Source organism: Piliocolobus tephrosceles, chromosome 14 (assembly GCF_002776525.5).
Source record: "Piliocolobus tephrosceles isolate RC106 chromosome 14, ASM277652v3, whole genome shotgun sequence".
NCBI lineage: Eukaryota > Metazoa > Chordata > Mammalia > Primates > Cercopithecidae > Piliocolobus > Piliocolobus tephrosceles.
In genome coordinates this window covers 37,704,653-37,729,783 of record NC_045447.1, presented here as the reverse complement: position 1 = coordinate 37,729,783, position 25,131 = coordinate 37,704,653, and the positions used below count along the sequence as shown (strand labels likewise).

Here is a 25,131-nt window from a genome sequence, read left to right as displayed (position 1 = left end):
GGCCTGAGAACCAGCGCTGCACGGTCTGGCTGGCCTTGGGCCGAACAGTGGCTGAATCTTGAAAACAAATGGAGTCATATAGGTCCAGACTGACCCAAAAGGGGCTGTTCATCACATCATGTTTGAGCAGCCTCCGGAAAGGCTTCTCAGGCTTCAGAGACCAAAAGAGGTCCATTGGATGTACCCCCATGTAGTCACCTCCAAATGCGGGAGCCTGCCCCAGATCCACCTCACCAGCCTCATTAGCCCCTGTAGAAGGCCATGGACCAGAACAGATTCCCCTTCTCATCCGTCAGCGAGGCCTTCAGAGTCACCACCTGGGATGCCAGGCCTGTCAATTGGATATGCACTGGATCATCTGCAAGGGCACTTGCTGGGGTGGCCGACAGCTGGAACATTGGCAACTGGCAAGGGAACAGGTGGTGCCTCACCCCCTGTAGTGGGAGAGAAGACTTTAAGTTGGAGAACTCAATTCCAAGAAAAGGTCAAGGCAAGGTTTATATTGGGTCTGACCAAATTAAACTTCTGGGAACTTGGTGAAAAATATGCAGAACGTTTGGAGGAGGGAGAGAGAGACATGCAGAAAGTACTAATTGTTCTCATTTTACAGATGGGGAAACGGGTTATATGGCATGCTCCAAGTCTCACAAGTAGTTGATAGAAGTGGGAATTCAAGCTATATCTGACACCACAGCCTCCTGTTTTATCCATTATAACACTAGTAAATCTTAGTTTTATGGTTTTCAGTACATTAAGGTTTAATTCTTAAGTTGAAATAATACCTGTGTAACCTATTTTTACAAGGTGTTAGGAGCCAAGGGGGATAATACATGACAAAGCATCTGAAACAACACTGCTTTTCAGCCCCCACACCTGTTGGGTATGGGTATGGGCACAGAATTACATAAACACGCACTCTGTTATGGTCCTTGTTGTTGTTTTTCTTTTAGTCTCTTCATCCCTATCTGCCATTGTTAGACCTCTAGTTCTTTGCAGATTTTCCATTGTTTATTTTTTTAAGAGAAAATAAAACTTCATGCTCTTGTCTTTGCTATTATGCTTTTCTAATAGAGTTATAAATGCCAATGTTGTTTGTAGTAAAGAAACTACAATATACATTTGATTGGCCATTTTGTACCCTGCTCCATTATAAGGAAAATCTGGGGTCTTCTTCCCTCCCTCCTTTCCTTCCTGTACAATGCATTAGCCCAATACAGCTTTTATTTTTATAGTTAATTAATTTGAATTGCTTACTATAACCACTCTTCAGCATGCATCCTTTATCTAGTTTTATCCTCCCAAGTGAGCCTCTCAAGGGTAGTAACTATGTATGAAAACTTTAGGGATCCTTTCGACACTGATATAATAAATTATACAATGCACCTGTTTAGGAGTTATAAGGTTCGTAAGGAGCAGAATAAAATAGCACCAAAAATGTAATAGAAATAAATATATAGTACATTTGTGATTGAAGATTTGAGGCTTTCTTCCCAAGTTATGGTTCCTTTTTATCTGAGAATAGTCTCCTAAAGCCCAGAGCTATGATCACTCAGGAGCTATGTATGTACCTTGTGGCACGAACCCTGGTGCCATTGCTGATTGAATTAGAGCTGAATTTCAGATTCAAGATGTGGCAACGATGTTTTCACCTTGCTAACTTAGAATTGAGACCCAGAGATCACGAGTCACTCTATCAGGGTCAAACCTAAGGTGAGGCAAGAGAGGCATCTAGAGGACCGAAATTTACTTTCATGTCACTGACCAAGCCTCTAAGGTCTTCCTTATATCGTGCACCCTTGGAACCTCTCTTGCCCTACCCTGGTCCTGGACTCACATGCAATTGGATCCATAAAATTCAGAAGCTGAAGCTATATCCAGATAATTCCAGAAAATCAGTCTTAGGGGAAATATGTGGGAATTTGAGGGGAGAGGGAGAAGGAGAGGGAGGGGGAGAGAGAGAGGGAGAGGGAGGGGGAGTGGGAGATGGGGAGAAAGAGAGACGTTATGAATGAATAAAGTAGATACAAAGATGAAAGTCAGAGAAAGTAATCTTACTAGATTTCAAATTCCTGGTTCTAACCACTCCTGAAGGTCAACTGTACTTGAGTTCCTTGAGACACTCTGGCATCCCTATAATAGAATCCCTTTGTTTACATTAGCTTGAGTTAATAACTATTACTTGCAATCAAAGAGTTAACTAGTTCAACTTTGTATTTCACAAGCTCAGGATGATTGACTTCTGTAAGGTCATATCATGGTCAAGAGAGAAAAGGTGCCAAGTTTCCTGATTAGTTGCATGCTTTTTTTTAATGGCCAACAGACTATGATTCAAACTTTGGGAAAGCATGTGACTTTTACTTTTTCTAGAAAGTTCTACTAAGTGAGAAATTCCTCCATGATATCCGAACAGTCTGGAGTTTCCTTTTGGTCATATCTGAGAGTCCACCAACAGAGAAAATCCTAGCATCAAACTCCTTTCTAAAACCAGGTTGGCTGTGCCCCTAGACTGTGTGATAGAATCAATCTCACCCTGTTATGTGAAGGCCTGGTATCCTACATCACTCACCACCTCTCTCTGTTGTCTCTGCTACTCTATATTAGTGAAGGCTACTAATGATGAGGTGCAGAAATCTCCAAATTTTGAGGCCTCTAGTCCCAAAAAGATATATTTCAATATAATCCCACTTAACCTTTACCAGCACAAATGTATTTAACCTGGAAAAATGATTTTGTTATCATAAACTGAAAAGACATATTATACAATTTCATGTATAGATTCATTTCTGGTGAATTGATAGCATCAGCACACTGTAAACTAAGGAGATCAGTTGTAGGATTTATTAGTTTAGCTACAGAAAAAATCAGTCTTTTTCCCATGAGTGTGGGTACTTTTTTATTCTCAGCCCACTACTATCAATTCTCCTTAAAGCTGGGGTATTTGTTTGTAGACACCTGATTTTTCAGTCTGTATGAAACACAATGATTCCATCATGTTTGTGTCCTTGAATCACTTGTTGAATTGTATGTCTGGACAGTGACTGTCTTTAGGACTCCAAGCGTGCATATTAAACAGCCATGAGACATACAAGACTGTATTAGTCTGTTCTCACATTGCTGATAAAGACATACTTGAGACTGGGCAAGTATTAATTCTGGATAATATTAATTCCCATGGTAAAGCTTTTTCATTTTTCAAGGCTCTTTCAAGGTCATTATTCCCTGTGGGAACAACAACCCTGTAGGAATAAAACAATATTACTATCCTTACATTACAAATTAGGAAATAGAGCTCAGTGAGTTAAATGGTTTAGCCAAGTTTGCCTATGTAGTCAATGATGAAGCAAGAATCTTAACTCATATCAGGTGACCCAATATCTAAACTTTAACTATTTTCCCCAAATGAGAGTAGAAATATGAAAACTCACTCTTCTCTTAACTTACCCCTCCTTTTTTTTCTTTCCCAACACTTTATTTTTAATTTCATCTTTCTTTTTCCTGACTCTGAACCTTTTAGTTAAGTATACACCCTGGTGCATACTTTGGCAGGACAGATAGTGAAATAGTAGAATTATAGCCCACAAACTCATGTGTGCACAAAATGTATTTTTTTCTATTCTTCTAGATTCCAAGTAAATTCTATTTTAAGTCTTTGTTCTAAGATTACATCTCTGCCACCTGGAGGAACAAAGACTCAAAATAGAAATTACTTGGAATCCAAGTAAGTTTTCTGTGACTTCTATAATGCTGAAAGACTCGGGAAGCTTATACATTATTGTGCATTCTTCTGAACCTGCTGTACAATGTGTGCCAGAGGCTCCAAATTCAGATACCCATGGGGACCAAGCAGGTAATATAAATTTATAGATAAGGGCCAGGAATAAATGAGATATAGAACTGTAAAGAACTAAAGACAACCTACTCTTTAGCCCAGTCTAAAAGTATTCAGTGTGCAACAAAACAGATGTGAACCAAACAAAACCTACTCATTTATGACTTCTGGAGTGCATATCAGCCATTAGGTTTTTTGTAACTCAGAAACCAAAAGAAGATTTTCCCCCCTTTTCTGATGTGCTGCCTTTTTTTTTTTTTTTTTTTTTAAGGCAATGGATATCAACTTGTCTCCTTTAGGTAGAAGAAGGATGACAAAGTAAAGTGGAAATGCCAAAATGAGGGGATGAGAAGTGGGAAGTGAGGACCCATCTATTAATATGTCCAGTGATAAAGAACAAGTTGAGCTGGGCATGGTGGCTCATGCCTGTAATCCTAGCACTTTGAGAGGCCAAGGCAGGCGGATCACGAGGTCAGGAGTTTGAGACCAGCCTGGCCAATATGGTGAAACCTCATTGCTTCTAAAAATACAAAAATTAGCTGTGGTGGCATGTGCCTGTAGTCCCAGCTACTCGGGAGGCTGAGGCAGAAGAATCACTTAAACCCAGGAGGTGGAGGTTGCAGTAAGCCAAGATCGCGCCACTATACTGTAGCCTGGTAGACAGAGCAAGATGCTGTCTCAAAAAATAAATAAATAAAAGAACAAGTTGACACTGGCCTCAAAATCCAAAGCCTTCAAAACTTTCTCCTTGCCACCTCTCCCCATGCTTAATCTGTATGACTTTTTTCTACTTTTATTCTGTTACATTTGTATTACCTTATTCTCAGTTGGATCCCAACTAATCCATATACATGGATTCATACCCTTGTTAGTTGATACGGCGTATTGCTTCTCAGAGCTAGTTCCTCATAGGTTCCAGAGTGTTAATTTATAAGATCCTTAAGGCTTCTCCTGTCTAACACTGCAGTGTCACAATCATCAATAAACTACCTACTGCATAAGGGACACCCATCTGAAGAGGTCTCTCCTTCCTCTGGGCCCTCCAGCATGCCTCTCAAAGCACTTAATATATTGAGCCTTATAATCATTTATATTGTGTCTTTTCTGTCCTATTAATCTGAAATTTTCTTGAAGGCAGAAATCTGTTTGATTTATTCATCACTTTTACTGTATACAGAGCCCTTCACATTCCATGTGTTCATAAATGATTCTAACTTTACACTCTTCTTCATTCCCACAAACTCTTGTCCTTTTTCCCAAATCTTTCTCCCGTTTTACAGTTTTTTTTTTTTTTTCTAGTCTCTACAATATTGTCAGACTGATCTCTGCAAAACTCAAAAGTCAAATTACTCTTCTACTTTAAACTTCCAGTGACTCCCAGATTCATTTAAGGGTAGAATCTAAATCCTTTGGCATAGCACTTAAGACCATTTCCAAGGGAGTGGCTCTACCATGGAGCCTTAGAGACTCTAATGTGTCTACATGGGATGCACAGGCAATGCTTGGACTGCCACGTGACCTAAATCTGGGTGGAATGCCCTGTGAGACTCCTAACATGGCAAGGGAGGAAATCTTCAGAGAAGGTTTCACAAGGTTATTTCCTCATCTGCCTCTATCTTGTGGGATGCTGCCACGAGGCGGTTTTCTGATATATCTCCCAGGTTCCAGAGGAACATGAGACTTTCCAACTTAACCCCTACACTTCCGTAGGGCAGAACTGCAGCTCTATAGCCATTTAGCTGCAGTCTGGAATTGACTGGCCAGCAATCACAACCCTATCTTGTTGAAGCCATCTGACCCCTTCTGTTTCAGTGCCATCCTTTTGGTGTGTGAGATAAGGACTCACATCATTAGCTTCTCTTGTCTTCACTATATATATATGAGTAATAATCTGGCTGAATGTAAAATTAGTTCATTATTTCTTTACCAACTGAATCTGTAAGTGTTAGACTTGGATGATCCTTTGTGTTTGGCACCCTTTATAATCTGATTCAATCAAAGCATTTAACCCTGACCTATTTACTAGTCTAAACAACTATCTCATTACAAACTTAACATACGATATTGTGAAAGTCTGCTTCTTTATCTGACTATCCATTTTCTGCTCTATACAAATACAGTAGTCACTAGCCATACATAGCTAATTAAATGTAATTAATTAAAAATAAATAAAACAGAAATCTAGTTCCTCAGCCACACTAACCACAATTTAATTCCTCAATAGCCACATGTAACTAGTGGCTACTATATTGAACAATGTAGATACGGAACATTTCTGCCATTAGAGAATATTCTATTGGATAGCACTATTCCAGATTGTAAATTCCTCAAGGGCAGAAATTACACCTTGTTCAACACTATGTTCGTCGGTTCTTAGAATAGGGCCTGACACATATTTACTAAGCAAGTGGCTGCTTAATAAATATTTGATGAATATATGAAAGAATAAATGATATGCATGAAAGAAAAAAATTGAGAGAAATTTCTGAGAGACAATGAATAAGAAAGAATAGAAGCCAACTTGACTGTTTATAGTCTACTTCTGAAAGTGGAAGATGCTTCAAGATCCAGTTGAACATATTTTCCCAGCTTCCCCACTCTTTTGCACTGGAAGCCAGGACTCCCCACACTGCAGGGTATCCAGGAAACAGAGGATACAAAGCAGTGGAGAACAAGCAGCATTAATCTTGCTGCCTCCCGCAGGATTCACCTTGGAGTGGTTGGGAAGGGAGCTCTTAGCAATATGGAGACTGCCTTATTGGAGGCTGAACATGAAAGCAATGTTATGGAGTCTGTAGGTCCCTGACCACAGTGAAAGGAATCAGGTCTGTATCACTGGGAGACAGTGGCTTATTAGAAGAAAGAGAAGTCAAAATCTGATAGGGCACCAAAAAGAGGAAGCAAAAAACAAGGAATAAAAGAACGGAAGATCACCAATGCAGATTAAAGTTACTAATCGAGAAACAAAACTCTTATTCTCTTTAGGAGTCTGTTGCTTTTGTCATTGTTGGCACTTCATCTCTCAGTCCAGGTAGAAATATCGCCCCCAGCTCACCTCCCCCTACTCCCATGCACTAAATCCCAGAGAAAAGTGTTTTGAAAGTCAAGAAACCGTCTTTATAAATTCATATTAGCTGGACCCTTACTACTCTGGTAGCCCAGTTGTGCATGTTGCCTCCAAAATAGTTACCCAACAATCTCTTAGTTAGGTTGATGCATCTGATAAAAATCTGTATTTCAGAGCAATGAACCACCTGAGATGATGATTACTCATCCCTCAGAGAACTGTTTCCCTCTGGGATGAGAGAAACAAACACAGCAAGATGAAAGCAGCCTTTCCAGATGCACTGCAGGCAGATGTATCAGAAAGCAGACTCTCCCCACTAGGCAGTGACAGCCCTGACTCCCCAGATGCTCACTGTGAGTTCAGCTGCAGGAGGCAGATGAAAGCAGGATGACTTGCTTAACTTAGAAGCCAACTTAGAAGCACTGGATGCTTGCCTGTTGCTTGTGAATTTATATCATTTAAAACAACCCAGCCCATTGAAAGTTGAAATTGTCTGCACAGAAACCATCCACTACTCCTCTTTTTAAGTCCCCAGTGACAGGGCTACCAGCAGTTGCTGCTGAAGGGTCTGGGCAGAGCCCGGTCTCTCTAGTCTGCTTTTTAGTTCAGGTGTTCATAATGGAGTCTAATATTTCATCACATAGCTCAGGTTTCTAAGCGTTTTCTCTTGACTCGCTCAACTCCTGGTTCTAATCTCCTTTGCTTTAGTTCCTTCTGTGTCTCCTTCTCTAAGTCAGTGGTCTCTGGACAGTTTCCTCTGGAACAGTGTCTAAGACAGCAAGTCCCAAACACCAATTTTAGGAGCCGATGGCATAAGACTCACCTGAGGAGCCTGTTAAGTGAAGATTGCTGGGTCCTGCACCTGAAAGTTCTGACTTGATAGTTCTGAGATAAAGTGCTTGCATGTGTATTTTTAACAGGGGTTCCTAATGTGTATCCTAATCTGGAAACCACTTTTCCAAAGGACAGCAAAGTCTTTCCCAGATGAAAATGCTATCCAGGACTGGAACTACTGAAATTTTCATTGTCCCATTGTTAATCCCATCAGCCACTGGCCAATGTCAAAATGTATAAATGAACTAACTTACAGATTGTAGACTCTGCTTTAGGCTGTGAAATCCTTAAGGGAGGGGACTTGCCTTTTTGTTTTTGCATCTCTTGCAGCCAGTAAGGTATAGTTGGAAGATCAGTGGTCTCTGGACTCAGAGAGATTTAGATTAGAACCCTTACTTCATTACTCTGTGCGACTTACATCAAACAAATTACTTAACTCTCCATGTGCTTCAGCCTTCTAATTTGTAAAATGGGAGTAATATGATAAAATGGAATAAAAGTGAAACATAAGACTTGGGAAAAAGGGGTTGATCTTGGAACTCAAAGACATATTGGGATGTCTAGAAGAAGAGGGAGGTATTTTGGTACACAGTTCTCATACTGGATGAGAGGTACATTGGCAAGATAGCAAGGACCCCATATTCATTATTAATTTCCAGAACCAGATACAAACATAGGAGGTAAAGTGGAGGAGAGGTGCAGCAGAAATAGAAAGTGTTGTTTTTACTAAGACTCTAAGAGAAACACAGAAAAGGGTGGGCAAGTCATGATGACCCAGGTGACAAAGTGAAGTACCAGCTAAGAAGTACATGCAGGCCTTCTCCACCCTGCTCCCCAGAACAGGGAACACGGTACTCCACAGACTGTCAAGGGATATAGCCAATGAGAACTTAGAACACTGGCAAAGCACTGGATGTAAGGTGTTCACCATATACAAGGGAGGTATTTGTAGTTGTCAGTAGTAGGTATGAGCCACACACACACACACCAAAAAGTAAGAGGACATCACTCAGCTTTGGTCATATCACTGAAGAAGGCCTGGAGCAAGCGGAGCTAGAAAAAGAAAAAATGAATGGTCAGCGTCCCAGGGAAGCAGACAGAACTTATTGATTAACGCATGAGACATCCCTAAGGATACCCCACAAATAACTGTCAGGGGTGTTTTCAGGAGAAAAGATTTTCCACATTCTCCAGAAGGATCAGGAACTGTGAAATAAAGGCTAAGGTATAAAGTAGTTGGCATATTTTAGTGCTTAATGACTGCAACTTGATTTTCCTTGCAAACAATTGAAGAAAAATTTAGAGTGCCTGGATACCCTAACATTGACAAATTATTGTAAATAAACCTCTGTTTTACTTGGTGCATTTGTGTCATTCCATTTGGAAAAATTATAGAAAAACTTAAAATATGACACAGCTATATATGTGCATATTTGCTTAACTAAAATATATGCACATGCAAACTAAAGAAAAACACATATGACCATCCAGATGACATAATCAAACATACTTGTAATCATTAGCAGCCATCCTTGACTATTGTGAGATATAGTTCCTGATAGTAATCAAGATGATTGTGAATTTGCCAACATCCAGATCCATAATGGCAATCACATAGCTATTATGGTATTAGTTCAATATTCATTCAATAATAATTCATTAAGTTCTCGTTATTTCCAAGGATGTTTGAATTAACCAGGACCCTGTTCCTGCTCAAGAAATGCATAGACTAGTTCAAGGGTTGGCAAACTACAGTCTGCAGACCAAATCCAGTCTCTATCTGTTTTAATAGATAAAGTTTTTGTTTATGTGTTATTTACAGTTCCTTTCACTTTACAATGGCTGTTGATGATTGCAATAGAGACCACATATTTTGGAGCATTTCGGATTTCAGATTTCAGATTTTCAGATTAGGGATCAACCTGCATAAATAGTTTCAGTTGCTTTGGAAAACCCTAATACAGCCTACGATCCTAAAATATTTACCATCTACCCCTTTACAGCAAAAGTTTGTTGACCCCTGGTGTACCTGAAAAGATAGAAAAAGTAAACAGGCAATTCCAATGGAGTGTGGTAAGTGCACTTCCAAAAATAAAATCCTAGGAATACTCAGAAGGGGCACCTAACACATAGCAGGAAAGATTCCTGGAAGTGGTACCTATGAGTGGAGCTTGACACCTGGGCAAGGATTCACTGGATAAAGTAGTATAGAAGTGCCTTCTGGAAAGGATAAATTTATATATAGATATATCCCCTTTGTGGGACTGCAATATAATAAAAGCTTCATGAGGGCAGGCATTTTTTTTACTGTTTTGTTACTTAAAGTATCCAGTCACCTGAAACTATTCCTGGTAAATATGCACTGAATGAATTCAAAACATTCAAATGGCTGGAGTACTGGGAAGATGAGTTTGGAAGGAAGACAGTTACATAATCTAGCCAAACAACAAGGTGAGGCCTCAGCAATCATATGCTAGTTTTTGAACACTGGTCAGTATTTACAGCACTAATGACAGATTAGTTTGGACTTTGAAAACAGTCCTTATCTGCTGGATTCTGGCCTCCAAACCCAATGATTATTACTTGAGGGATTTTAGAGATTGAGTTGGGAAGGGGTTAATGCAGACTGGGAAATTTATGAATTTTCTCTTTGGAATGTGCTTCAAGACTAGTGCCCAAATCTGTGGAATGGGGAAAGTTTTTGAAATGACAATTATTTTTAACTCAAGCCTGTATCCACTAATGCATTATCTTCTTAATTTACTTGGATGCAGTAGCCATGACTAGGGGGTTTAGAGCCAACAGTTTTAATTAGAATGAAATAATAAAACATTGTCCCTATCTTACCTCATTTGCCAATGGCTTATTGATAAACCTGAGAAATGTTATGAATAGCATGTTCATGAGGGAAATAACTGGCTAGTTTTAAATATGTCAGTATGAAAATACTACTTTAAATGAGAGATTTCAATGGTACAGTGAAGGAAAAAATGATTTCTGGCTAAGGCATAAGTAAGCTCTATGTTTTACCCTCCTTTGGTTACAGTGTATATTGGTCTTCAATAATACTTATCAATGATTTTTCATAACTAAAATTAATCTTACAGTTATCCTAGAATATTATTTTTCATTCTTGAATCCCAGGAATTATTTCAGGACCCTTGTTATAACATACCACACTGAACTACTCCTGACTATCTACCATGCTTAGCAAAAAGGTCTTCTTTTTCTTAATATAAATTTTAGTATCAAATTAATTTATACCATGTGTCATGTAACACCTTTTATCATGGAAATTTTACTTTGTAGATTGCAATCTTGGAAGTATATTATTGTGCCCATTATAATCTTTAAAAGTATGTTTTTTAAAAATCTAGAATTACTGACAAAAAGGTTAAAATTTAGGAACACCTGATTGCTTAAATCATGGACAAGGAGAGGGGAAATGGTAGCAAAAATGAAATAAATGATTTTGCAATGAATACTATTCTTTTTTTTTTGAGACAGAGTCTTGCTCTGATGTCCAGGCTGGAGTGCAGTGGCACAATCTCGGCTCACTGCAAGCTCCACCTCCCAGGTTCACGCCATTCTCCTGCCTCAGCCTCCTGAGTAGCTGGGACTACAGGTGCCCACCACCACACCCGGCTAATTTTTTGTATGTTTAATAGAGACGGGGTTTCACCATGTTAGCCAGGATGGTCTCCATCTCCTGACCTCGTGATCTGACTGCCTCGGCCCCTCAAAGTGTTGGGATTACAGGCATGAGCCACCATGCCCGGCCACAATGAAGACTATTCTAATGGTTTAAAGTCACCAGGTATACTTAGGGATTCCATGAAGTTTCCACAAAGCTACAACACAATCAATGGAAACTATGACTCTTTTTGTGAGAGACCCAAGAATGTTCCTAGTCATTATTAGAACCTAAAAAATGTTCTCCATAAGAAAGGTAAACATAGAAATTGAAGTGTTTCTAGCTGTCCTGAGATAAAAACAGTGATAGCATATGACCAAAATTTATTTCAAATTTCCAGAGAATAGAGTTTAACAGCCTATGGGAGAAAATCTCAATGTAATGGAATGGAGAAAATATAGGGATAAGTCCCCAAATTCTAATCCCAGTCCTGCCATTAAATTAATTGCAAAAAAAAAAAAAAAAAAAAAAAAAAAAAAAAAAAAATTCTAGGCTGTATTATTTACCTATATAATGAGAAGACTGGCTCTAAACGGTCTTCAAAAAAGTTACTCATTAGGTAGCTATTGTATTTTCCTCTAATTTGGTCTTGAGGTCTCTCTCAGGAGCATAGGTAAAAACTCTTCCCCTGCCCTGCCAGGGCTCCAGGGGTTGGGTCATGAATGTTTATAGTGTGTCTTTCATGGGACACCTCATCCTGGCAGACAGCCTAATGCCTGGGTGTCCAACCCATGACAGGGTGTTCCTCTCACAGAAAACTTGTTTATACTGGAAGACGCCTTTGGGGCTCTTGCCTGACCTGTGTCCAGTTTATTCCTACCAAGACAGCCCCTCTCTAGGAGAGCCCTGATGGGGAAAGAAGGTAGATTTTGGTGTGTTGGTCAGGTGAGACACAGAAGAGGCAACTTAGCAAAACACATGAAATAACAGAAGAGCATATTACTCACAGATTATAGAAGAGAGGGAAAGAGCGCCAACGGGAAGGGGAGAGCCGTCCAGGATATGCACTCAACCAGCATGTGGGGAGCAAGAGAGAGAGAGGGACCTTTGGGTCAACACCTTTATTGGGGTTCAGGGTGTTACCCAAGCAGGTTTCCCAAGGGAAGTTTGAATTGATGGGTTTAGAATAAGCAGGCAATATTTCCAAGAGGTCACAGGCAACTGAGAGGTGGTTGCTGAGCATATCTGCACAGTTCGTATGAGGTGTGGGGGTCAGTGGGCAAGTGAAGTAAGTTGTATCTAACTGTCCCCTAGGGAGGCAGTCACAAGAAGGCAGTTGTATAAGCAGATATCCTGATCAGCCACACTGAGGAAGCTGGAAGAGGCAGAGAACTAGAAATTGTTGTTAAGGGTGACTAAGTCCTGCTTGTGGGATAAGAAGGTCCAACTTATACTCAAAATGGATACATTTGAGTATACATGCATATAAAGGCAATATAAAATTATAAGAATTCACTGTAGTAGCATCTTTATAATTTTTGCCATATCTGGGTACTCCCTGACCTATTACTTTTAAGGCAAGAATAATATTTAATAATATCTCTCAATGCATTTACAATTCTCAGTAATCATTTTATTGTTCCTCTGAAGCTTTATTACATTAAGGCAAAGCCCTGGGGCTTATTGTGCTCAGGAAGAAGGCAACCCTGCCTAGAAAGGTCCAGGCCTTGACCAAAGGTGGGAGTGGATTATGAAAAACCGAAAATCCCAGAGGAAACTTTTGTTCTGTTTCCTGTTTAGAGTTCTGGAAAACACAGTAAAATGGGACATTGTGTGTTAGACAAATGGAGATTCAAAGATAGCATACACAAGTCTCTTTTTGCTCTCCTGTTCTGTCAAAGGTTTCTGGGAGTTTCCATATTCTCATAGTGATGGGCTTGGAAGGCAGCTGAGAGTTGAACACCAGTAAGTCTCACCTGAAAACATTATGGCCATGGGTGATCTGGGATCACATAACTGTCTTGGACACTTTATTTATAAGGAAATAACATAGATTCAGTAATTTGTAAGTAATAGAAATTTATTTCTCACAATTCTGAATGCTGAGAAATTCAAGATCAAGGCACTGGCCAGTTTAGTGTCTGATGAGGGTGTGCTGTCTTCTCCACAGATGGCACCTTGTTGCTGCATCCTCACATGGCAGAAGGAGCAAAACAGCTCCCTTCAACCTTTTTAAAGCTCATCCCATTCAGGAGAGTAGAGCCTCTGTGATTTAATCACTTCCCAAAAGGTTTCACTTGTTAATACCATTACTTTGGGGGTTAGGTTTCAACATATAAATCTGGGGGATACACCAACATTCAGACCATAGAGTTCTGCTTCTGGCCGTCCAAAATGTATGTTCTTCTCACATGCAGAATGTATTCATTTCATCCCAATAGCTCCCCAGGCCTTAACTTGTTCCATCACCAATTCAAAAGTCTGAAGTCCATAGTCTCATTTAAATCAAATATGACTGAGACTCAAAGGTGTGACTCATCCTGAGGCAAATTCTCCTTCAGCTGTGAGCCTCTGAAATCAAACAAGTTACATGCTTTGAAAATACTATGGTGGGGTAGGCACAGGGCAGACATTTCCTTTCCAAAAGGGAGAAGTAGGAAAGAAGAAAAAGATAATAAATCCTGACTAACTCCAAAACCCAACAGGGCAAATATTAAGGCTCAAGAATAATCTTTGACTTGACGTTTTACCTTCTAAACCCTTGGAGGGTGGGGGGTAGTCCTGTCTCCATGGCTTTGCTAGGCACAACCCATACAGCATTTCTCACATATTGGAGTCACATGCCTATGGCTCTCCCAGGCTGGAATTGCACACTGGTGGCTCTGGCAGTCTGGGGTCTTGGGGTGGCTCTGCTCCCATGGTTTCACTGGGCATTGCCATACTGGGGGCTCTGTGGTGTTCCTGCTCCTGTGATAGTTCTCTGGGCTCTGAGGCTTTCTGGGGCATCCTTTGAAATCTAAGTGGAGGCAGGCATGCACTCACAAGTTATGCACTCTGCACTTTGGTAGAGATAGTACTGCACAGACACCACCAAGATTTACTATATTGCCTTCCAGAGAGTGGCCAAAACTGCACATGGCCCTGCTTGAACCATACCTGGGGCAGCTGAGGAGCATTGCATCAGAATGTAGGAAGTGGAGATCTGAGGTCACCTGGCGCCAAGGTCCTACAGGTGCCCAAGCTTCCTCTTTTGATATAGATATGTTGCCCCCAGCCTTGGCACTCTGTGCCTATGATAGGAAGGACAGCACAAATAAACACTGTAAGGCCTTTGGGGTCATTCTTTCATTATTGTGATAAATAGCACCTGATTTCTGCCTCATCGTACTAATCTCCTTAACAAATGGTTACTTAGCCACACCTTTGGTGTTCTCTCTTGAATACACCTTTCCATTCTATACAGTACGACCAGGCTGAGCATTTTCCAAATCTTTAAGTTCTGCTTCCACATTTTATTATAAGTAGTCAAAATCCTCAACATTTTGCTTAGAGATTTCTTCTAGAACATGAACATAATTTGGCCATGTTATTTGCCCCTTTGTAACAGAGATCATCTCATCTTCAGTTGCCAATAACATGTCCTTCATTTCCTTCTGAGATTTCATCAGAATGGCCTAATTACCATCTGTATTTCAATAATATCAACATTTTGATCACAACCACTTAGGTAATCTCTAAGAAGATGGAAGCTATTTCTACAGCTTCTTCAACCTCACCTTCTTCTGAGCCCTCGCCTGAGTTGCCCCTAAGGCTCCTTTCATGGCAGTGGACCTGTAATTCTTTCCATCCTTTATTTATTATTCAGTTCCAAAGCTGCTTTCACATTTTTAGGTTTTGCTATGAACACATCGCCCTATCTCTCTGTGCCTATTTCTGTCTTTGTCGGTCTCTGCTGCTGTAACAAAATACCTTAGACTGGGTAATTTACAATAGAAACGTATTTCTCACAGTTCTGGAGACTGGAAGGTCTAAGATCAAGGAACTAGCAGATATGGTCTCTGGTAAGGGCTACTCTCTGCTCCATAGATAGCATCTTGTTTCTGCATCCTCACATGGTGAAGGTGGCAAGGCACCTCCCCTTCAACCTCTTTTATTTTTATTTTTTTATTTACCTTTTTTATTTGTGTGAACCTTTAATGAGAAAAAAACATTACTATCGAGCTCAAGAACACGGTGTGTTTGATGTGCCATTAGGCCAAGGGTTGGGGATACACATGGCAGAATTAGGAAACGGGATATACATCAACAAAAATACACACAATCATAAGAAGGAAAACTGGCGCTTGGCACAATAGACTCTCAGTTTCCTCATCATTCAGCAGCATGTTGGGAATCCTGTGGCTGAGGCAGAACACACGTCCAGACTCTGGGCACTGCAGGGTGCCTCCAACACATCCAGCAGCACATGGTGCATCTTCCTCAGAAACTGTTCATCCTCCTCATATCCTTCAACTGACCCTATAGGCACCCCAGTCAGGTGCAAGGTATGTATCAGCTGCCTCCAGGAGCACTGGTCACTCCTAGGGTATCATAAGTGAGGGCTGAACTCCAGAGGGCAGATGCAGACCTCGGTGGCCTAGAGGTGCAGGGGGAAGCCACGGGGCCCTACACCCGCACATGCAAGCTCAGCAGATTGTCTTCAACCTCTTTCTTAAGGGCATTGATCCTATGATGGCTTTGCCCATATGGCTTAATCACTTTCGAAAAGGCCCCACCTCTTAATGTCATCACCTTGGGGATTAGGTTTTTAAACATATAAATTTTGGGGGCATTAATATTAAGATCATAGTAATGGGCATATGTGATGTACAAGCCTATCCCTTACATTTGTGGGACCTACAGCAAGAATAAAAAATGAAAACCTACATACAATATTATAAATATTTAAAATGAAAAGCCAGGCACAGTGACTCATGCCTCTAATCCCAGTTACTTGGGAGGCTGAGGTAGAAGGATTACTTGATGCCAGGAGTTTGAGACTAGACTGGGCAACATAGTAAGACCCCATCTCTAAAACTTCTTAACAAAAGAAAAAGGTTTAATTGGACTCACAATTCTACACAGCTGGGGAGGCCTCACAATCCATGGTGGAAGGCAAGGAGGAGCAAGTCACATCTTACATGGATGGCAGGAGGAAGAGAGCTTGTGCAGGGAAACTCCCCCTTATAATACTGTCAGATCTCATGAGACTTATTCACTATCACGAGGACAGCATGGGAAAGACCCGCCTCCATAATTCAATCATCTCCCACAACACATGGGAATTATGGGAGCTACTAGATGATATTTGGGTAAGGACACAGAGCCATACTATATCATTCTGCCCCTGGTCCCTCTCAAATCTCATATCTTCACATTTCAAGACAAATCATGCCTTCCTAACAGTCCACCAAAGTCTCAAGTCATTTCAGCATTAACCCAAAAGTCCAAGTCCAAAGTCTCATCTGAGATAAGACAAGTCCCTTCCACCTGTAAGCCTGTAAAATCAAAAGCAAGCTAGTTACTTCCTAGATACAATGGAGGTACAGGCATAAGGTAAATACAGCCATTCCAAATGGGAGAAATTGGCCAAAACAAAGGTGCTACAGGCCCCATGCAAGTCTGAAATCCAGCAGGGTAGTCAAATCTTAAAGTTCCAAAATGATCTCCTTTGACTCCATGTCTTACGTTTGGGTCACACTGATGCAAGAGGTGGATTCCCACTGTCTTGGGCAGCACTGCCCCTGTGGCTTTGCAGGGTACAGCCTCCCTCGTGGCTGCTTTCACAGGCTAGTGTGGAGTGTGCTGAGTCTTTTCCAGGCATACAGTGCAGGCTGTCAGTGGATCTACCACTCTGGGATCTGCAGGCCCTCTTCTCACAGTTCCACTAGCCAGTGCCCCAGCTCTGTGTGGGGGCTCTGACCCCACATTTCCCTTCCACATTGCCCTAGCAGAGGTTCTCCATGAGGGCCCCACCTCTGCAGATTTGGGTGGGGACACAGAGCCAAACCATATCATTGGGCAAGTCCTATAGGCTGAGAGAAATAGTTAAATAAAAGCCATTTAGAGAAGGGACAGGTGATGGTGACATCAGAGGGCTCTCAGGAAGGTATCTTGGTAAATGCTCTTACACCTTCCCCCTTGACTCATAGCAGGACCACTCTAGGCCGGTCAACAGAAATAATCAATCGTTTTCCCTGCATGCCATCTTACCAGAAATAGGAGGCTTAGAGCAGGGACACAGATGGGGGTATTTTCCAAGCAAATCTCCAGTTTCCCACTTGACTGCTATGTGAGGAACCCCTGTTAAGAGAGGATATGATCCCTGAGCATGACTGGCAGTCTGAAGAGGAGTCTGCAGATGAACCCCATTCCTCACTAAAACCTGAGCATCCCACCTGAAGCCAGTGGCTCACTCCAGTTCTTCCCCACTCTTCCTGTGCCAACCCACACTCAGTTCAAATATTAGCTGGCTACGATGGCTCATACCTGTAGTCCCAACACTTTGGGAGGCTGAAGCTGGCAGATTGCTTGAGCCCAGGAGTTCAAGACCAGGCTGGACAACGTGGTGAAACTCCTTCTAGTTCAGTGTGGCTGGAGAAGCTTCACAAGTATGGCAGAAGGCAAGGAGGAGCAAGTCAAGTCACATCTTACATGGATGACAGTAGTCAAAAGAGCCAAAAATAAAAAAAAAATAATAATTAGCTAGTCAGATCACCTATGCTTTTAGTCCCACCTACTCAGGAGGCTGAGATGAGAGGGACAATCACTCAAGCCAAGGAGTTCAAGGCTGCAGGACTGATGATCATACCACTGTACTCCAGTTGGACAACAGAGCTAGATCCTGTCTCTTAATAAATAAATAATTATTTAAAATTAAGAAATCAAGAAAAACTGTTCAATAAAATATGCTCTATGCTCTTATCTTTAAATATGACTTCATGATGACAAAATAAAAAATATTTGTAAAACTAAAATTTTTCAGTGACTAGAAGTCAACAAATACCAAAAAATTCCTGAACATAATTATAGTACATATCTAAGTATTCTTTTGATAGATCAGTAATGTTTCAAGTGAGTATAAAATAAAAACATTCATATTTATAAATTATTATATATTTATTCTGTTTCATTTTAGCAAAATCACTGATTATGTTGTTTATTATAACCTATTTTCACATAATTTCTGTTCTATTGACAGTCATTTGTAAGGAAACATCTCTCTTTCAGTCATAATAGTTGTTAGGGTGTTTCTTAGTTATTTCAATTTGGAGAAATTTTGTTCTGCAGAGGCTACAGAAACTGAATGGTCAAAACATTTTTATAGTAATACTTAAATTCAGAAATAAAACATGAATATACATATCAAGATAAAATATTGAAAGTTTGTAAATAATGAAGTATTATAATTGCAGAAAATATTATAAAATATTTAATTTCATTTATAAATCTCTATCAATTGTGATTTTCACTTTCCAACTGATATCAACATCATACACTTACGCAAAGAAGTGACATCACACTTTACACCTATTTGTCCAAACACAGATACAGATCTAAGATTAACATAAACCATACGCAAAATGTTCTTTAACTGCCACATGCAAGTATTGCAAATATTATGTTAATAATCCTGAATACCTCCAGGATCACAAATTCGAACAAAAAGAGAGAGAAAAAAAAATACACATTACATTATTGGGAAGAACATTTTGTTACCCAAGAATCTGTTGCATTTGTGCTGTCTGAGAGGAATCAATGGTAATTATTTGGCCTTGTTTTTACAGAGGAAATCCAAAGATAAATTCTCCTACATCAACACTGATATAGCACAAACCTTCCCAGTACTGGAAAACTATTTCCTTTTGTTTCATTAACATAAGATAAGCTATGTGGGACCTGAAACTGAGATGCTAAATGACATCTCTTGAATGCTAAGTAACAGGGACACCCATGTATTATTTCATAACCTTTTAAGGATGGGGGCAATGTATGTGATATGTAAGGAGGGGGATTGTCTAAAACAAAGAAACGTGCCCGTCACAATTTTTTTGTAAATCTAAAACTATTCTAAAATAAAAAATTATTTAGAAAACATGTTTTTAAATAAAACACATATTATTTAATTAGTCCTCTATTAATTACTATTGATTGCCACTGTTAACTACTATTGTTGTTTTAAATAGTAGCACTTACACACGAAAATGTAAATAATACAGAGTAGTATACACTTTAAAAGAAACACTTATTGTACATATTTTCATGATAAAGTAATAGCACGTGTATAACTATTATATATCATATTATTCTGGGTTTTTTGGTCTGGATTTCTTTTTCTGAACAGTACTTCAAAGCTAGTGTCAATCTCCTGATTTCATTGATATTTTAAAACAAGACTAATAATTAGCAAGTTGCCTGCATGATATATAAGGATGGTGCTCAGGTGAGCCTGTAAATATTTTAAACCTTTGGGAATTAAAATTTCTAAAATGATTGTTTTGAAGTTCAAATTGAGGTAGAAGGCTGGACTCAACTCCAGAGGTGGGGCTCGGACACCAGACAAAATTGAGGACTAGCTAAAACAGGGATAAGGCAGAAGCAGTTTTCCATAAGATATGCCTAGCAGTGTGCCATGACAGCTTACCATGGCCATGGCAACACCTGGTAGTTGCCACTCCTTTCCATGGCAATGAACTCATGACCCAAAAGTTGTCACCCTTTTCCTGGCAATTTCTGCATAAACCACCCCTTAATCTACATGTAACTAAAAGTACATATAAATATGACTGCAAAAACTGCCCTGAGCTGCTACTCTCAGCACACTGCCTGTGGGGTAGCCCTGCACTACAGGAGCAGTCACAGAACTGTAACACCACCAGAGCTGTAACACTGCTGGAGCTGTAATACTTCCACTTAAATAAAGCTATTTTCTTGTATCCCATCACCAGGTTGCCCTTGAATTATTTCCTAGGTGAAGCCAAGAACCCTTGCAGGCTAAGCCCTACTTTGGAGCTCACCCACTCTATATCAAAATGATATGTAAAATATAGATGATAAGAAGAGTAGTATAAATTCTCACATAATAAATTTTCATATGAATTGAGTTTCTTTTCAGAAATACATTGGAATGTTACTTACAGGAGTTGACAATTATTTAGTATGTGAAAGAATGTTTATCCTACATGTTCAGGCTATTGCAATGGAAGTGAAATATATTTATTGCCTATATGAAAGAAATATATTTATATGGATAGATGCCCAACTACATGAAGATTTTAGTGAAATTCCTAACAAGGTAATTAAAAATGTACTCAATTTTTTATTTTTTTCTCAGCCTTGTGAAAAGAAGGGAATGATAGTAAACGTTTGTTATTTTATGCTGAAGTTTATCTATTTTCATATCAAAAGTTCTCATTCCTCTATTCAAGTTGCTGAAAGAATTTTAATATTAAATGACTTCATTAGTCTGCAGTGAAGATTGAGAGATGACATAAAAAGCACATTTCATTTACATAGTAAATGGTAGTACTATTTTGCTGTTCATTCATTCAACAAATATATAGTGTGCACTGAGGATATAGCACTGGACACAACAATTTCTGCCCTCACGGAGCTTATAATCTAGTAATGGACCACAGACAATAAACAACGATCATAAGTTATAGGGTATTGTATAAGGTGATAATAGAGCAGTGTAAAAGGGAAGGTGGTAAGGGTGGGAGGAAGTGAATACAACATTGAAAAGGAGAGCAAATTCTTTGTAGATTCTGGAAATTAGCCCTTTGTCAGATGAGTAGATTGCAAAAATTTTCTCCCATTCTGTAGGTTGCCTGTTCACTCTGCTGGTAGTTTCCTTTGCTGTGCAGAAGCTCTTTAGTTTAATGAGATCCCATTTGTCAATTTTGGCTTTTGCTGCCGTTGCTTTTGGTGTTTTAGACATGAAGTCCTTGCCCATGCCTATGTCCTGAATGGTACTACCTAGATTTTCTCTAGGGTTTTTATGGTAATAGGTCTAACATGTAAGTCTCCAAACAAATATACAAGAAAAAAACAACCCCATCAAAAAGTGGGGAAAGGATATGAACAGACATTTCTCAAAAGAAGACATTCATACAGCCAACAGACACATGAAAAAATGCTCAGCATCACTCGCCATCAGAGAAATGCAAATCAAAACCACAATGAGATACCATCTCACACCAGTTAGAATGGCAATCATTAAAAAATCAGGAAACAACAGGTGTTGGAGAGGATGTGGAGAAATAGGAACACTTTTACACTGTTGGTGGGATTGTAAACTAGTTCAACCATTATGGAAAAGAGTATGGCAATTCCTCAAGGATCTAGAACTAGATGTACCATATGACCCAGCCATCCCACTACTGGGTATATACCCAAAGGATTATAAATTATGCTACTACAAAGACACATGCACACGTATGTTTATTGCGGCACTATTCACAATAGCAAAGACTTGGAATCAACCCAAATGTCCATCAGTGACAGACTGGATTAAGAAAATGTGGCACATATACACCATGGAATACTATGCAGCCATAAAAAAGGATGAGTTTGCGTCCTTTGTAGGGACATGGATGCAGCTGGAAACCATCATTCTTAGCAAACTATCACAAGAAGAGAAAACCAAACACCGCATGTTCTCACTCATAGGTGGGAACTGAACAATGAGATCACTTGGACTCGGGAAGGGGAACATCACACACTGGGGCCTATCATGGGGAGGGGGGAGGGGGGAGGGATTGCATTGGGGAGTTATACCTGATATAAATGATGAATTGATGGGTGCTGACGAGTTGATGGGTGCAGCACACCAACATGGCACATGTATACATATGTAACAAACCTGCACGTTATGCACATGTACCCTAGAACTTAAAGTATAATAAAAAAAAAAAAAAAAAGGAGAGCAAAGTAATCTTAGTAATCTTTATTAATAATTCAAGATTTGACCTTCTTTGTCCTCCTGCCCCTTTTCCTACACTTTCCTCTTGTCTCCAACAGGAAGAGCTGCTATCTCTGCTAGGTACATTCTGGGGACCCAGGTCAGGCTGCAGCTACGAAAGAAGAGGCCTCAACCAGGGAGGAAACCACTGAGTAACGACCAGAGAAGAGTCAACTCCCTAGCAGCAGCCTCCAGAGAGGCCCACCCACCTGTGTGCCTGTCCCCCTGCCCAGTTCACAAAGCAGCCTGCTTCTGCAAAGTGATGCCATCAAAGGGACAATATCTTCATTAAATTTTGTGTTGAAGACAGTAAAGATGTTAATGTAAATTTTGAAAAATCCAAACTTACATTCAGCTGCCTTGGAGGAAGTGACAATTTTAAACATTGAAATAAAATTGATCCTTTTCACTGTGTTGATCCAAATGATTCCAAGCATCAAAGAATAGACAGATCAATTTTATGTTGTTTATGAAAAGGAGAATCTGGCCAGTCATGAGCCAAAGTTAACAAAAGAAAGGGCAAAGCTTAATTGTCTTAGTGTGGACTTCAGTAATTGGAAAAGCTGGGAAGATGATTCAGATGAAGACATGTCTAGTTTTGATCATTTCTTTGAGATGATGTGCTGAGACCAGATAGGTCATGGAGACCCTAACCCAGCAGTGCTAGAGGAATTAAAGACACACACACAGAAATATAGCATGTGGAGTGGGAAATCAAGGGACTCACAGCCTTCAAAGCTGAGCGCCCCGAACAGAGATTTACCCACATATTTATTGACAGCAAGCCAGTGATAAGCATTGTTTCTATAGATTATAGATTAACTAAAAGTATTCCTTAAGGGAAACAAAATGATGGGCTCTGATTAGTTATCTGCAGCAGGAACATGTCCTTAAGACACAGATGGCTCATGTTATTGTTTGTGGCTTAGGAATGCCTTTAAGCGGTTTTCTGCCCTGGGTGGGCCAGATGTTCCTTGCCTTCATTCCGGTAAACCCACAACCTACAGTGTGGGCATCATGGCCATCACGAACATGTCACAGTACTGCAGAGATTTTTCTTTATGGCCAGTTTTGGGGCCAGATTTGGGGGCCTGTTCCCAACAATGATGAACAACATGAGTGGCAAGGAGGACGTGGATTTACCAGAAATCAATGGCGCAGATGTCGATTTACAAGATAGTGATGAAAAAATGCCAGATCTGGAGTAAGGAATATTGTCATCACCTGGACTTCGAAAAAGAAAAGCAACTTCTCTGCTCGATTTTGTAATTGAGAGAATTCCTGAGTTAACAGCTCTGAAGGCAGTTGCTATATTTGCCTACTTTAACCTATTTGTCAACTTGTTTGTGTTTTTAAAGCCTTCACTGAGGGTTAATATGTACGTTTCGTATGGGGCAATGTGAAGTCAGCTAAGGCAGTAACCTTATGCAAGAACATTTCCTGGACTTCCATGAAGCTGTTGCAGTCCTAGGCAATTGATGCAGCGGTTGTGATAAATAAAACATCATCTCAGTCTCCTTTTCTTCATAATGACGATACTGATGTGATAGGAAGCTCTCAGCTTAGGGAAAGATAACTACATTTAGGGTATAGAATATGGACTTAAAAGCAGATGAAGCAAATTGGCTGATACGTTAAATTGATAACCCTGCTGTTCTTCTGGTATATACTTCAAGCTATACGACTAATATTTAGTGTTCAAAAACTTCACTTCACACTATTGTATGTAAGTGATCACACGTCAGTGTGCCAGATCTATCTTAGCTAAAACTAGTAAATGACTTAACTTAGATGATTTCTGAAACCTGTACATTTGGTATTGTTTGGCCCATAAGCTTTTAATTCTCTTAGCATGGAGGATGAAGGAAGCTGTGCATTGTTGCTTAAGAGTCTGCAGCTTTAGACCAGATTTATATTTGCACTAGAAGTATGGCAAGTGAGTGAAAAAAATGTTAGTGCATTTTGGATTTTTAATTTCCTTTTTTTAAATTATTCTGCTTGTACCAAGGCTGAAAACCTCAATTTATGTTAATGACAGTAGAGATTTTTTTTTATGTCTACGTTCTTTCTAATAAACTGCTGGAAGACCTCTTGGCTATCCTTTTAAGTGTCTGGCTTACTGTAATTTTATGTATTTACCATTGATTATAATATATTTTTATTTGAGGAAGAATTTGGGATTCTTCCTCTGTATGGAAAAAAAGGCTTGCTGCAATGTCATAGGAAACCTTTTAAAAGTGGATCTGTAACAGAAAATTTTATATGCACTTTGCTGCAGTTGGAAAAGAAAGCATTGTGATTTTATTGAAATAAAACTAAATGTGTTATTCTCCTCTAAGAAAGATAATAATAATTCAAGATTTGAACAAAAACTTGAAAGAGGTGATGAAATTGTTCATCTCTACAACAGTATACATGACTTGGACTGGACATGCAAATTAACATATAATGCAAATTGATCTACTTATTTGAACAACCTGAATTTATACTTATAAATCGAATGTATATCAGTCAGTGTTCTCCATACAAAACAACATGAGTATGGCCATTGTAAATCTAGCAAGGTGAACGAACACCTTAATCATAATATATTGGATTCTTTTTATCTTTTTAATTACCAAATGTCATCAGAAGTTTCTGAAAACAATCTATTGTGAAGAGTCATTTGAAAGAGTTGAAAAAAATCAAAGATAATTATAAGAATTTTCCTGACTTTTAGCTCTAATAGAAATATTGTGGCAGCTTAGTTCTAAATTACCCTGCTC

The 25,131-nt window shown here is 39.6% G+C and overlaps 1 pseudogene; it reads left to right on the top strand.

Annotated features, from left to right (window-relative positions):
* Window positions 1-322: 322 nt before the first annotated feature.
* LOC111536826 lies at window positions 323-23,574 on the top strand (annotated as a pseudogene).
* Window positions 23,575-25,131: the final 1,557 nt, after the last annotated feature.